This window comes from Chaetodon auriga, chromosome 23 (genome assembly GCF_051107435.1).
Source record: "Chaetodon auriga isolate fChaAug3 chromosome 23, fChaAug3.hap1, whole genome shotgun sequence".
NCBI classification, from domain to species: Eukaryota; Metazoa; Chordata; class Actinopteri; order Chaetodontiformes; family Chaetodontidae; genus Chaetodon; species Chaetodon auriga.
In genome coordinates, this window is record NC_135096.1 from 5,695,022 (window position 1) to 5,707,559 (window position 12,538).

At 39.0% G+C, this 12,538-nt stretch overlaps 1 protein-coding gene and 1 long non-coding RNA gene across 2 annotated transcripts in view; both read left to right on the forward strand.

The window, feature by feature from the left end:
* Window positions 1-12,538, forward strand: part of LOC143316078 (NLR family CARD domain-containing protein 3-like) — a 236,246-nt gene that overhangs the window by 28,329 nt on the left and 195,379 nt on the right. The gene's annotated exons all lie outside the window — the stretch shown is intronic.
* Window positions 7,864-9,138, forward strand: LOC143315752 (uncharacterized). Its single transcript, XR_013076177.1, has 3 exons — window positions 7,864-8,010; window positions 8,739-8,865; window positions 9,046-9,138. It is a non-coding gene; the product is annotated as an uncharacterized LOC143315752 (long non-coding RNA).

The following is a 12,538-nucleotide window of genomic DNA, read 5'->3' on the forward strand; positions in this document are numbered from 1 at the left end:
GTTTTTCAACTTCGACTGTATTTTACTTTATTAGTCTTGAAGGAAAGGACACAAAATTTGTTTACAGAGCTTATTTTGAGGCTCATAACATCAGCCCAGCCTTTCTTCAAGATTCTGTGTCCTACTCTGTCAGCTGGCTGAATTGCCGCCGATTCCGTCCTTGTCAGGCTGACACTGAACTCTTGGGGGCAAGGAGGCAATTCTTTTCCAAAAGATAACCTTCTCTTCACCTGGTCCTTATCTCCAGACTCTGATGTCTGGGTATCTGTGGTACATGAAGGACAGTGCCATGGGGATATGGCAGCAATGTCTTGAACACTTTGGAAGCCAACACAAACAGGATGAAACCAGTCTTTGCAGAGGCTACATTGGGCATATGGCTCATTAGGATTATTTGGCTGTCTACAAATACAAAATAAGGTGTCATCCAGAAACAAAATGCTGTCAGTTTGAATGCACTCAGACGTTTCATCTCCACTGGCTTCAGTCATAACCGTTGTGTCTTCATGTGTTTTCTTTATCCCTTCCTCCATTTCCAATGTTTTCTCAACTTCTTTGCTAACAGCCATGCAGTCACCATCATTATTTGTGTTTTTTTCAATACTGGGATCCACATGGGTCTCCTCTTGAACTGCTTCAGTTTTATACTGTTCCTTCTTTTCAAGTCTGTCCTTAATCTCAGACTCTGTGTCTCTTGTTTCCTCATCTTCATTTTTTTCCTCAGTTGCCTTTTCACCAGAGTCACATTCTGTCATGACCACCTGCTTGTGCTCCTTCTGCCTCAACAACACCCTTGTTCGAATGAACTTTCTGTCACTGTGCCATAGAGTGTACAGCCATTTCCTTTTCTTTAAACTCTTGTCCCTGAATATTTCTTCTGCCAACATTTCCCACATGGGGCTATTCCAAGAAATTTTTCGAGTACGATTTTCAAAAGCTGACAGTTCAGTAACTATCCGGTCCTGTCCTCCTGACTCTGTTCATAAATCTGGAAGGCCATGTCTCTGACCTCTTCTTAATTTCTTAATTTTGAAGCCTAAGTAATGAAAGAAACATGTATTTATAAAGGTTATTTGGAGTACAAAACAATGCTTACATCCAAACATTTTTTGCAGTTAAGAGCTCCTACTTAATCCCTGAAAGATACATTTTGGCTGATGCTTTGTGCCCTAAACCAGCTAAATGCGCATCACTCCTTTTAACTGCACCTTCTCTATCACCCATTAATAAATAGCCTACAGCAGTCAAGCCAGCCGTATTCAACATTTTGAGTGTGACCGTGTCATGGAACTTACGGCAAATGCTCGGAGTCCACTGAGAAAGTCGGCGATAGAGCGCTGGAATAAAACATCGCTGGTTTAATACAGAGCGAGATAACTTCCGTTTTTCACAGTAAGACGTTGGCGTAACTAATGTGCATATTTGATTTTGTTAAATAGGCCTACTAATCAGGTTTTTTTCTTATTCTACTTTCGCTTTATTTTATCATTATTAGTGATACAGTGCTGAGCGCTATGACATGGCTATTGCACGGAATGTTCGTGTTAGAGTGCATGATGTCATCGGTCAGAGTGGCTGAAAAGAGAGCCTAAAAAAACTCCAGATTTTTTGTCTTTCCACGCTCCTCCCAGCCACAATTTAAGCTCTAGACACATGATTTTTTCCACATTTGTAGAAAAATGTGTTCTGTCTCTCACAATGTGCTCCAACAATCAGAGAGACTTACAGAATTTGAATTAGCAGCCTCCAAGCACAGCCACGTCTGTCTCTGCTCCTCACTGACTCCAATACAAAGATTTTCTGAGAGAAGCACAACGGACCCCTGTTTTTAACTCGCAAGTGTCTGCAAAGTATTTTGTGTAGAAACACCAAAAGCACACCAAAGCGTTCAGGAAGTCCTTACGGCGATGGTGGTCTGTGTGTTTTTCTGATAGGAGCTGCCGTTCTCTCAGGATAAGCCCAAATGTGAGAGCAGTGCAGAGGCAGAAAATGGCTCTTTTCTCTGCTTTTCTGTCTGCCCCTGTCTGTCTGCCTGGGGGGCCCCTATCGTCAATGGCAACCAGCTCAAGTTGCCGTGACAACCTCTGAGCCTCAGTACTTCTCTGAGCACTCCTCTCCCACACACCCAAACACACATATGAAGCTTCGTGTGATTACAGATACACACACACACACAGAGAGACACAAATGCCAACACACATGTAACCAGGGTTAAAATCCTCAAATGTGGCCCAGTAGACCTCAATAGCATTTACAAGGATCTCATGCAGTGTTGTCTGTGGTGTTTACTAACACAAACACAAACACACACAGCTGAGATGTGTGCGTTTCTGTGTGTGTGTTTTAATAGCACTGCAGTGCTATAGAGGTCAGTGTTCTGTCTTTAGTACTGGACACTGACCTCTATAGCACGAGCCACACACCCCGGCGTTTGCGCACTGTATCACTCTCAAAATTTCCCGCTGGGGGGAAATTGTCTAGTTATTATTGTTAGTATATTAATAATTTTGTTAACATGTTTGAAATAAATATATCAAGCAAAAAAAGTCTATGCAGCCTTGAAGATTGTGTGCATTTATTAATGGTAAAAATATAGTTTTAATAAATTGCTTTGAAATGCCGTGGTGTCACAGGGTTCATTATAACATTGTTGACACATATTGTGACTATTTTGTGAATGATTGGTCATATGTATTGATCATTACAAAGACCAAACCTTACAAAAACAGAGATGACACCCCCAAAAGTTAAAAGAACAAAAATTGCAACATTTTGTGCCATAATCTGAACCTTTTAAACGATTCATCAATGGAAAAAACATTATCCCCCCCCCATCCTAATAATCCAAGTGCTAATTAAATAGTTTGTCCAAGGTATTTAATAGTTTAAAGAGAAAAGAAAAAGAAACACGGGTCATTGTAGATTGCCCAAAAAAGTTTTATTCTTCAAAATATTTAGCACACTGTTAACTTAAAGAAGATAGTAAGTAGTCTGGAAGCCTGTGATCTCATGCAGCCAAAACCAAGGCACCTGTAATCAGATATCAAATGAAGAAGCATGAGCAAACAGAAAAAAACACTGTAACATCCCTGAAATCAAAGGCTAGAGTTATTGTCAACTGCTGCTGGGTGTGTAAAACGCCTGAAAAGGGGAGTAATAAGTGAACGACACACGGACACAAACTTTCCTCAGGCCACGAGTGTAATGACTGAGAGGAACGCCTGAAGTGCACCATAAGGTAGCTCAACAGCATTACACTCCCTCTGCTGTCTCCCTCTGGTAACTACAACTACTGCTAGCACTGTTAGAATGCAGAGCTAGAATTGCATTTTGAACATGAAACATAAACAAACACAAAATACTGGACTGAAACTATTATAACAGGATATGAAAAATACGACATATATTCAACCCATCACAGATGCTTAAACATGTTCTCATATTATCGTTACATTATCTGTAGAGATGATTTACTCTTGCTAAATTGTACAGATAAGTGATGCAACCCCAACTAAGTGTAGCGGTTGTAGACCTGGACTTGGTCTAATGTGGCCTAGATGAGAAAAAAGCGGTGAAATGCGCCTTTTCTGCATTTTCACAAATAGAATAGAGGTTTCACAAATCAGAGACTGTGTTTTTATGAATGTTTTGGCTCTGTAGAATAATTCAGTCCAGGTTTGAGGAGTCTAAGTCTTGTGGTTTTATATCAGGAACAGGTCTAATGTGATGTAGATCAGAAAAAGACATAGAAATACATCTTTTACATTTTACTGTGAGTTACACATATTAGAGAGTAGATCTACAATTATAAGAAATAAAATCCTGGTTTTTAGATGAATTAAATACCGTTGCAATCGAGGGTTGATTCTCTTTTCATCCTCCTACAATGTTTCACGCTCTAAGGTGGACCGGAAAATTCCAATCAGAAGCTGTGAATCGGATGCCAACTTCAGCCTCGTAGAGGCAGGTGAGTATGGTCAGCCACCGCAGTGAAGTTAGTTTTAAGTTGGATATTCGACAGACATTTGCTCCTAAGCCACTCCAATATCATTCGCCATATATGAAAAATTAATAAAAATTATTTGGAGATTTAAAATGTAAAAACAAGAGGTGTATCTCATGCAGCCAGTGGAGTATCATCCCACACTGATTTTGAGTCCATTGGTCACATGACCTGGGAGCTATTCAGCTGAACTTCTAATGTATGAAAAATTACAAAAAGACTTGAAATGTAAAAAGAATAGCCTAACTAGAAACAATGGGGAAAAAACATAAAAAAGTGCGACAAAATCTCACTTGTCAATAGGCTACCAGCCCCATCCTTCCTCAAACGTCGGCTATCGAGGGGCTGCTGCAAGTACTCTGCTGCTGAGACGCTGTGCCTGGGATTACCGTAATGACTCGTATATCACCACAAAGCACCGAATGTCTGCTTTCAGAAACCGTTTTCATTTTGTTCGATTGCACGAAACATTTAAGAGTTACAGGGAAAAAAATAGGCCTACATATTTTAAGCAGTAGAATCGTTGATGGCGACAGGTTGTACGACAAGGTTAGGTTAACTGTGGTCTTGAATATGGGGCGCTTCAAAAAAGGCCACAGACAGAGGACCAGAGACATGTGGGAAAAAGCTGGGGGGCAAGAGCCATTATCCAGTTTTTTATAAATCATCATGTTTGTGATCATATCCCACAAGATATTTGGATATCAGTCACACTTGATGTGTTTAAAACCAGCGAAAAAAAACTTACCAATTGGCTGAAAATCATCTGGCGGGAGGACAGACGAGGAGTCCAGACAGCAGTGCTTCTTGCAGGTGCGTACAGGGCGACCTGTTCATGCGCCCGTGTGTGTGTGTGTGTGTGTGTGTGAGAGAGAGAGAGAGAGAGAGAGAGAGAGAGAGAGCAGGAGGGGCTGACTGACAGAGATGAGGGATGGTGAAACACTTAAAAAAAAGAAAAGAATACACAAAATTATTTTTTTTCTGTGAGAGACTATGGCAGACCCCAAAGAGACCTAAAGGGAAACACTGCAACTTAAATTTATATTCTACTCATTTATTTATTTTGTGTAGGTGTTACAATGTAGACTAAGTGAATGGGAAGAAACACACTGTAGGCCTACACTTACCATACATCTACATAGTATATATATACAGTACATCGATACAGTAGCACATCAATATAGTATTGTGTAAAACACATCCATACAGTCTTTTTTTCGCTCATGGCCTATATAGCCTACTATGGACATATGCTGTGTCTCAATTGTTTACTGTTGTCAAGGTGTTCAGCACCACGGACAGTTATACGGATAAAATATAACTTAATGCCAAACTTCTTGCACTTTAAAAGGTCAATTCCACTAGAAAACTACTTAATGTGAAACTTTTTAGATGTAAAGGCTTTTTATGCTGAGATGTAATGTTTTATTATAAGAAAAAAATGTTTTTTCATTGTAGATGAGACACAAAAACAGGCACTGAAAAGCCAGGGAAAGACAGATGGTAAGAAGGACGAAGAGGAGAGTTTCAGTGGAGACACAACAGCAGAAAAAGTTGACAGTACAGAGGACGAAGGTGCACAGGATGAACAGATTACCAACAGCATTGCAAACCAGGACGAAAAAAGTTCAAGATTTTTATTTAAAAAAAAAAAAAAAAGGGACAAAATAAAACCAAAACCTAACATGAATAAACTCAGATCTCCTTGGACTGATGTCTTGTACCATGAGTTTTTGAAAGAGAACCCATGTTGCATACTTGCATTTAAGTATCAGCATGTTAAAAAACGTCATAGTCACAAAACGAAATGCCACTATTTCAGTGCAAAAGCTAAATGCACTCCCCCCCGCAAAATACCTGCGAAGAGGGAAAATAGCCAAAGCTATCACTAAAGGCGTCAGCAATTTTTATTATGCCATGCTGAAAAATACACCGATTGAAGAAATAACAGCTGGCAACATAACTCGAAGTGTGATGAAGGATGTTTTAAAGAAAATATCCTCTGAAGTGAGGCAGACTTCAAGGCTTCACAATGATGTATTGCTAGAAGTAACTCACTCAAAAAGTAATCCGAGAGAGCAGCAGTCACGCATCATTTGAAGGTTACCTTCAGCACCTACAAATTGATCCATTTGCTCTACATTTGTACACAGAGGGTGGACTTAACATTCTGACTGAGCACCAAAAAAAACCATCACCTGTCACTCTCTACCTTGATGCTACAGGTAGTGTTGTCCAGAAAATACCAGATCAAAACAAGAAAGTTCTGTATTATGCTCTAGTTTTGCCCGGCAGTGGCAAAGACAGTCCTCTCCGACCTGTCACAGAACTTGTGTCAAACAGCCATTCAGTTCCTGCCATATCACACTGGCTTTTGGAATTTAAAAGACAAATATCAAACAAAACAAAAAAAAAAACAATAGCACAAGTTGAGACAGATTATAGCTGGGCCATGATTAACAGTGTGCTTCTTGCATTCAACAAAGAAATAACAAGCTTTGTTGAAGAAAGTTGAAATGTTGAAGATTTATACAGTATGTGTTGTTGTGTGAAAATGAATTAGTAATTATTACTTTAGGCCAGGGCCATACGAATAATCATATCAGACACAGTGGGGCTTTGCACTGCCAGGGGCCAGGCCCTAATTAACATATGCTTAGAAATAAATCTTTGTCACATCTCCGTCCCACCCCCCATCCACACACATTTAGAACACACTTTTTTTTAATCCTATTTTGCAGTTAACCCCACTGTGGAGAAAAAGGGATAGTGAGGTGGTTGTTGCAGCGATTCCCTCACAGATGAAGGGGCGGAACCTCCTTATCCACCACTCGGACCTGTGCACACTTAGACCACACCAGTGGTTGACAGGGGAGGTATGTATGAAACGTGCAAATGTTATTTTTAAACTGTCATTGATGTTTTGATCTTAAGTAGGCCGATTATACTATGAACTATTTTGATAATTAGATGGTAAAGCTTGTAACGTAAGTCATATTTCGCACTATTAGAGAATGTTTATTATCATTTATTGGACAATCAATTTGTTGTTTCTATCAGGTTATTGAGGGCCTGCTTCATGTTTTTGCCCACAAATTCAGTATGATGGGCACCATCTATTTAATGAGCCACTATACAGCAGGATGGATTCTGTTTGGTGACAGGAAAACGCTGACTCAACAAAGTCTACGCAAGGTATGTGTGTGTGTGTGTGTGTGTGTGTGCGTGTGTGTGTGTGTGTGTGTGTGTGAGAGGACATTTTGGGAAAGTGAGGACATTTTGGCCGACCCCTTCAAAGGGCTGTTTGAGGGTTAAGACTTTATTTTAGGGTTCAGGTTATAATTAGGTTTAAGTTGGGTTCAGAGTAAAGGTTAAGGTTAGGCATTTGGTTTGGATGGTTAAGGTTAGGGTAAGGGCCTAGGGAATACATTATGTCAATGAGTGTCCTCACGAAGTGTGTGTGTTTGTGTGTCTGTTAGTTTGTCTTAGTTTGATTCTGTGATCATTTTCATTCATATTCCAATTGTAGGTGGACTTCACTCAATTTGAAGCTGTGTTATCGTTTGTGATGGTCAGCAACAATCATTGGAACTTGCTGGTTTGTAAATTTTGAATGTTGATCTCCTGTTTTTTGTTTTTAAATGCATATCATCTCCCAAGTGATGAGACGAAAATATTGATCGTGCCGTGGGCCATGCAGTAAGGTACACTGACTGTGAATAACCACAAATATGATTGCAGAAAAAAACAGACACAGGGGCACACAGGCATAAAGCAGCTGACAGACAGTCCTGATTAGCCCAAATTCATATATTAATATCACACATATCTCCATCATCACCGGGTGGCACTCTCAAAATTTGGGGCCAGAATTTCTGTAGTTTGACACTGTTTTGTTTTGTTTTGTCACAGTACATGCATGCAAAAACCAGCACAGTTTACCTGGTGGCTCCAGCCCGAAAGGGATCAGAGCTGAAGGCCTCACAAACTGCCGCAAAAAGAACCAGGTAGATGAATTAATAAAAGCTACTTTCAGTTAATGTTGCAAATGTTATCAAATAAAGTGTACCTGTTTTCATTCAATGGGCCACATGCCAAAGCTCTTTTAATGATCAATCGCTGGGGATAGATCATTCTAAAAGGTAAAATATGAAATATAATATGAAAATGTTACGTCTCAAAATCTTCATCACAAATGTAAAGCCAGTGATTTACAAATGCATTCAGTGTTCAGAGCTTAAACCTATGACTTAGCTGCTTGGACTTCACTTGTAAAATAGATTTTAGAAAAAAACCATGGTACATTTTTTTTTTTTTTACATCTGCAGCGATGTCAGTTCAAAATGTTAGCAATTGATGCATGTCCCTGAATACATATTTCGTAGTAAGGGCTAACAGAGAGGAAACGTTCTCTATTTCGCCAGATGTTGACATAACAGTCTGTGTCTTCTTGTTTCTGTTAGTCTGACTATCTTGAATCCATGCTGGATGCAATCATTGTAACCTGCATGGATGTTGTACTGTATCCTTAACAGGTTCATTTCATTTAGATTTGAAAACAGTTCATAAAATTTAACAGTGTATTCCCATCTTGATCTGAAAATGGTGATGACGAATAATTCTTTGTAATTAATGAAAACATTAGTTATTCATTGGGTTGTTGCAAATGTGTGATTATCTCTGGACACGAGGGACCTGAAATTTAAAGAGAATGATGAATATAAACTTTACTCAGGGAGTACTTCAGGATGAGGCGCACATGTCATGGAAAGACAGAGTGGTTGGATGTCAAGTAGAAAGGGGGGGTTATGCCCCACTCATCTCAACAGGATGGATGCAGCTGTGGTGTCATTGTTGCAAAGGTAAGCCAAAAACATTGGTAGGAATTTTTCTTGCGAGAGATGAATTGATTTGAACCAATATCAGCAAATGTGCATGAATAGAGTAGATAACATTTTAGCGACAATAGCGCTCATGAGTGTATGTAATTGATTATATGCCCCCCATTATTGTCGGAAGTACCTGCAATATATGTTGTTTAGATGGCAAAAGCCCTCATAAAGGCTTTCCCAGCCATCCCTGACATGAACTTCAGCACATCTAAAAAAGAAATGCAGAAGGAGAGGAGAGATCTGGCGCTTGACATCCTGGAGGCCTCCGGTAAAGGCAAATTAAGCATAATCAGAAACAAGATAGATAAGGATATGGTTAAATAAATGTTTTTGTTTTGTTTTGTTTTTAGTCTTTGATGATCAGAATCGCTGTGCTATGTGTGCCACCTTCAAGCCACCAGGACAGGGAACTGCCACTGTACAGTGGGTGAGTGATTGGAAACAGTTAAAGACACATTGAATTGTTATATAGCCATAAAAACCCATAATAATGTTTAAGTCTCAAATAACAGTAAATAGAAAATTAAAAATAATAAAATATATCATTTGTTTTTGCCTCAACAGATCCAATCTGATAACTGTGACTGGTGGTTCCATGGCTCATGTCTGTCCATGGATGTAGAGGATGCCAAGGACAAAACCTGGAAATGTCCCTTATGCCAATAGGAAAAAGGGGCATGTGTTACAATAAAATAATTGTAGCCCTACTAGTGTTGCATAATGTTACTCAACTTTTACATTTTACACCTTTTATAATTTTTATTAATTTTTCATATATAAATATTAGCATTGTAGCTCAATAGCTCCCAGGTCATGTGACCAATGGACTCAAAATCAGTGTGGGATGACAGTACTCCACTGGCTGCATGAGATACACCTCTTGTTTTTACATTTTAAATCTCCAAATAATTATTATTAATTTTTCAGATATGGCGAATGATATTGGAGCGGCTTAGGAGCGAATGTCTGTCGAATATCCAACTTAAAACTAACTTCACTGCGGTAAACTGTTTTAAAAGTGGTATTTTAAGTGTATGTTACAGATGTTTAGTCAGAGATTCGAGTTGTAGGGATTATGTGTGTTATGTGAGTGCAGGATAAGTGTGGAAACGTATAAATGTTAGAATATGAGTGAATGTAGACATAAAAGTGAGGATGTGATTTAGGGTGTATAATTTTTGTAAGGTAATATTTTAGTTCAGCCCATCTTGGTGTATGTGAAATAGAATTTAAGTTATTGTCGATCTGCTTGTATTTATTTTTGGTAAAACAGATTTTATATTGTTTATTTTGGTTTTGTCAATTCATTTGTGTTGTACCTGTTTTAGTGTGAATGTAATGAGTAACAGATGAAGTTGGAATGATTTCATTGAAGATGTATCATAGTTTTATGAAATTGTTAAAGAAAAAAAATTAAATGAGCAACGGCAGGAGCAAGACGTCACCTGGTGTCCTCTCTCTCTGATTAATCCACAGTGCACCCTTGCCTGTGGACCTTGTCTGTCGGCCCAGATTCCCCATAGGTCTGGCACGGGTAACACAAGCAGCCTGGTCAAAAAAAGAGGTTAAAGTTGGAGATGACCGGATTTATTTTTCCCAAGATTTCTCGAGCAGGATACAGAAAGAAAGAAGTGGGTATGCCTCAATAAGAAGACAGCTGAAAGAAAAAAAAAGTGAAATCACACATAATATATCCAGCCAGATTGAGAGTCTTTGGAGATGGGGGGTCCGTGACATACAACACCCTGGAGGATGCAGAAGCGCACCGACAGGAGCAGGGAATACTCTCCACCACCAACCCGAGGCCGCATCACGTGCTGGTGGGCGCAGCGGAGGCTCAATCCAAGCCATTCCAGAAAACGCATGACTAGAAGCACAGCGGAGGCGGAGAGACTGTAACCGGACCTCTGGAAGACTTGGAGTTAAAACTGTGAAAATGACTTCCAACTGGGAAATGGAAATGATCTCAAACTAAGTGGACAGTTCTCTCTCTCTCTCTCTCTCTCTCTCTCTCTCTCTCTCTCTCTCTCTCTCTCTCCTGAAGCTTAATGGGACAAACTTTTATTTATTATCTGTTTTTGGAAGCCTTTTGTTCTTTCTCTTTCTCTGCACCTTCCATATCGAAGTGAGTAGGCATGACCTAAGGACAGAATGGATGCCATTGTACAGGCTAAGACTATTTATTTTATGATTAACTCAAAGAGAAAAGAGGTTCTTTTTAAATGAGTTGAAATTCATTATCTCTACCTGCACAAGAGATCTAAAACCCATCTATGAACTCTGCACATGGATATTAAATAAAAGAGGGATGCGAAGATGTGAAGAAGGGATGTATTTCTTGGTGTTTATTTATTTAGGCGATTTATTTGTTTATTTATTATTATTTTAATTAAAGAGATTGGACTGAATTTTCACTTGTACAAGAAGTCTAGAACTCAGACGAGATTTGCATATGGCCAATAAATAGTAGAGGGATGTGAGGGGTATTGTATGGTATTCCTTTGTATTTTATTTATTTTTTTATATTCTTACCCTTAGTTTTATTTTGAAGGGATATACTTTTGCATTTATTTGGATAATTATTCCTGTCTCCTTACTTCCTATCCTTTTTTTTTTTTTTTAATTTCTCCCTTTTTTAAAAGGAAACATAGGATAAAACGGTTTTATTTGGTCCCTCAAAGAGAAGACTTTAATAACGATTCATGCTGGGGAACTAAAGTTTTGTGTTTTGATGTGAGGTTTTGTTGAAGTGGGGGAGTTGGGGGGGGATTAAAGGATTAAAGGCACAGGAGGCCTAATTGTACTCGGTATATAGACTATTAAAGAGTATTTGGAGGGACCTTACACTTGTATGCAGCTGACCATGCAAGTATGTTCTACTCTCAGTCCCATAACTGCAGCCACATCTACCATCTCGTGGCAGGGATTAATTAAAGTTAACCCCCTTTTCCACATAAGACTAACAATGTGGAATATTTGCTGTAACCATATAGAGGAGGCAGGATTTGGAAGTTCAGGGTTGGTTATTTTGGTCGGGTCACAGGTGTTTTTTATGCACACAGAATGTATTCTTTGTAGGCTTCTTCTTATGTTTAAAGGCTTTCTATACATATATGAAGGGAACAAATATTTTCTAAATCAATGTAATGGGGAAACTTAAATGTATATCTCTCAACACAAACGGCCTAAATAATCCAACAAAAAGGAAGAGAATACTCCAAAAACTTAAGAAAGAAGGAGGAGAAATTATTTTTCTACAGGAAACACACCTGAGTAAGGTGGAACATGCAAAACTGGAGAAATTAGCCTCAGCACAGGTGTTTTCCTCCTCCCACACAACAGCTAAACGAGGAGTAGCAGTTCTCATTAAAGATAATCTCATGTTTAAAAAAGAAAAATGTGTCAGAGATAAGGAAGGAAGGTATGTATTTGTAATGGGGGAAATAGAAGAACAACACATAATGCTGATCCACCTGGAAAAGAAGTTGACCTCCTGAAAAGGATTCTAGATCTGCTAATGACTGAAGCGAAGGGAATAACTTCAATGGGGGGAGATTTCAACCTGGTGATGAACCAGAAGGTTGACACTCAAAGTAGAATAAAACATAAATCACAACAAGCAGCAAGTTTAATGAGAAAAGCT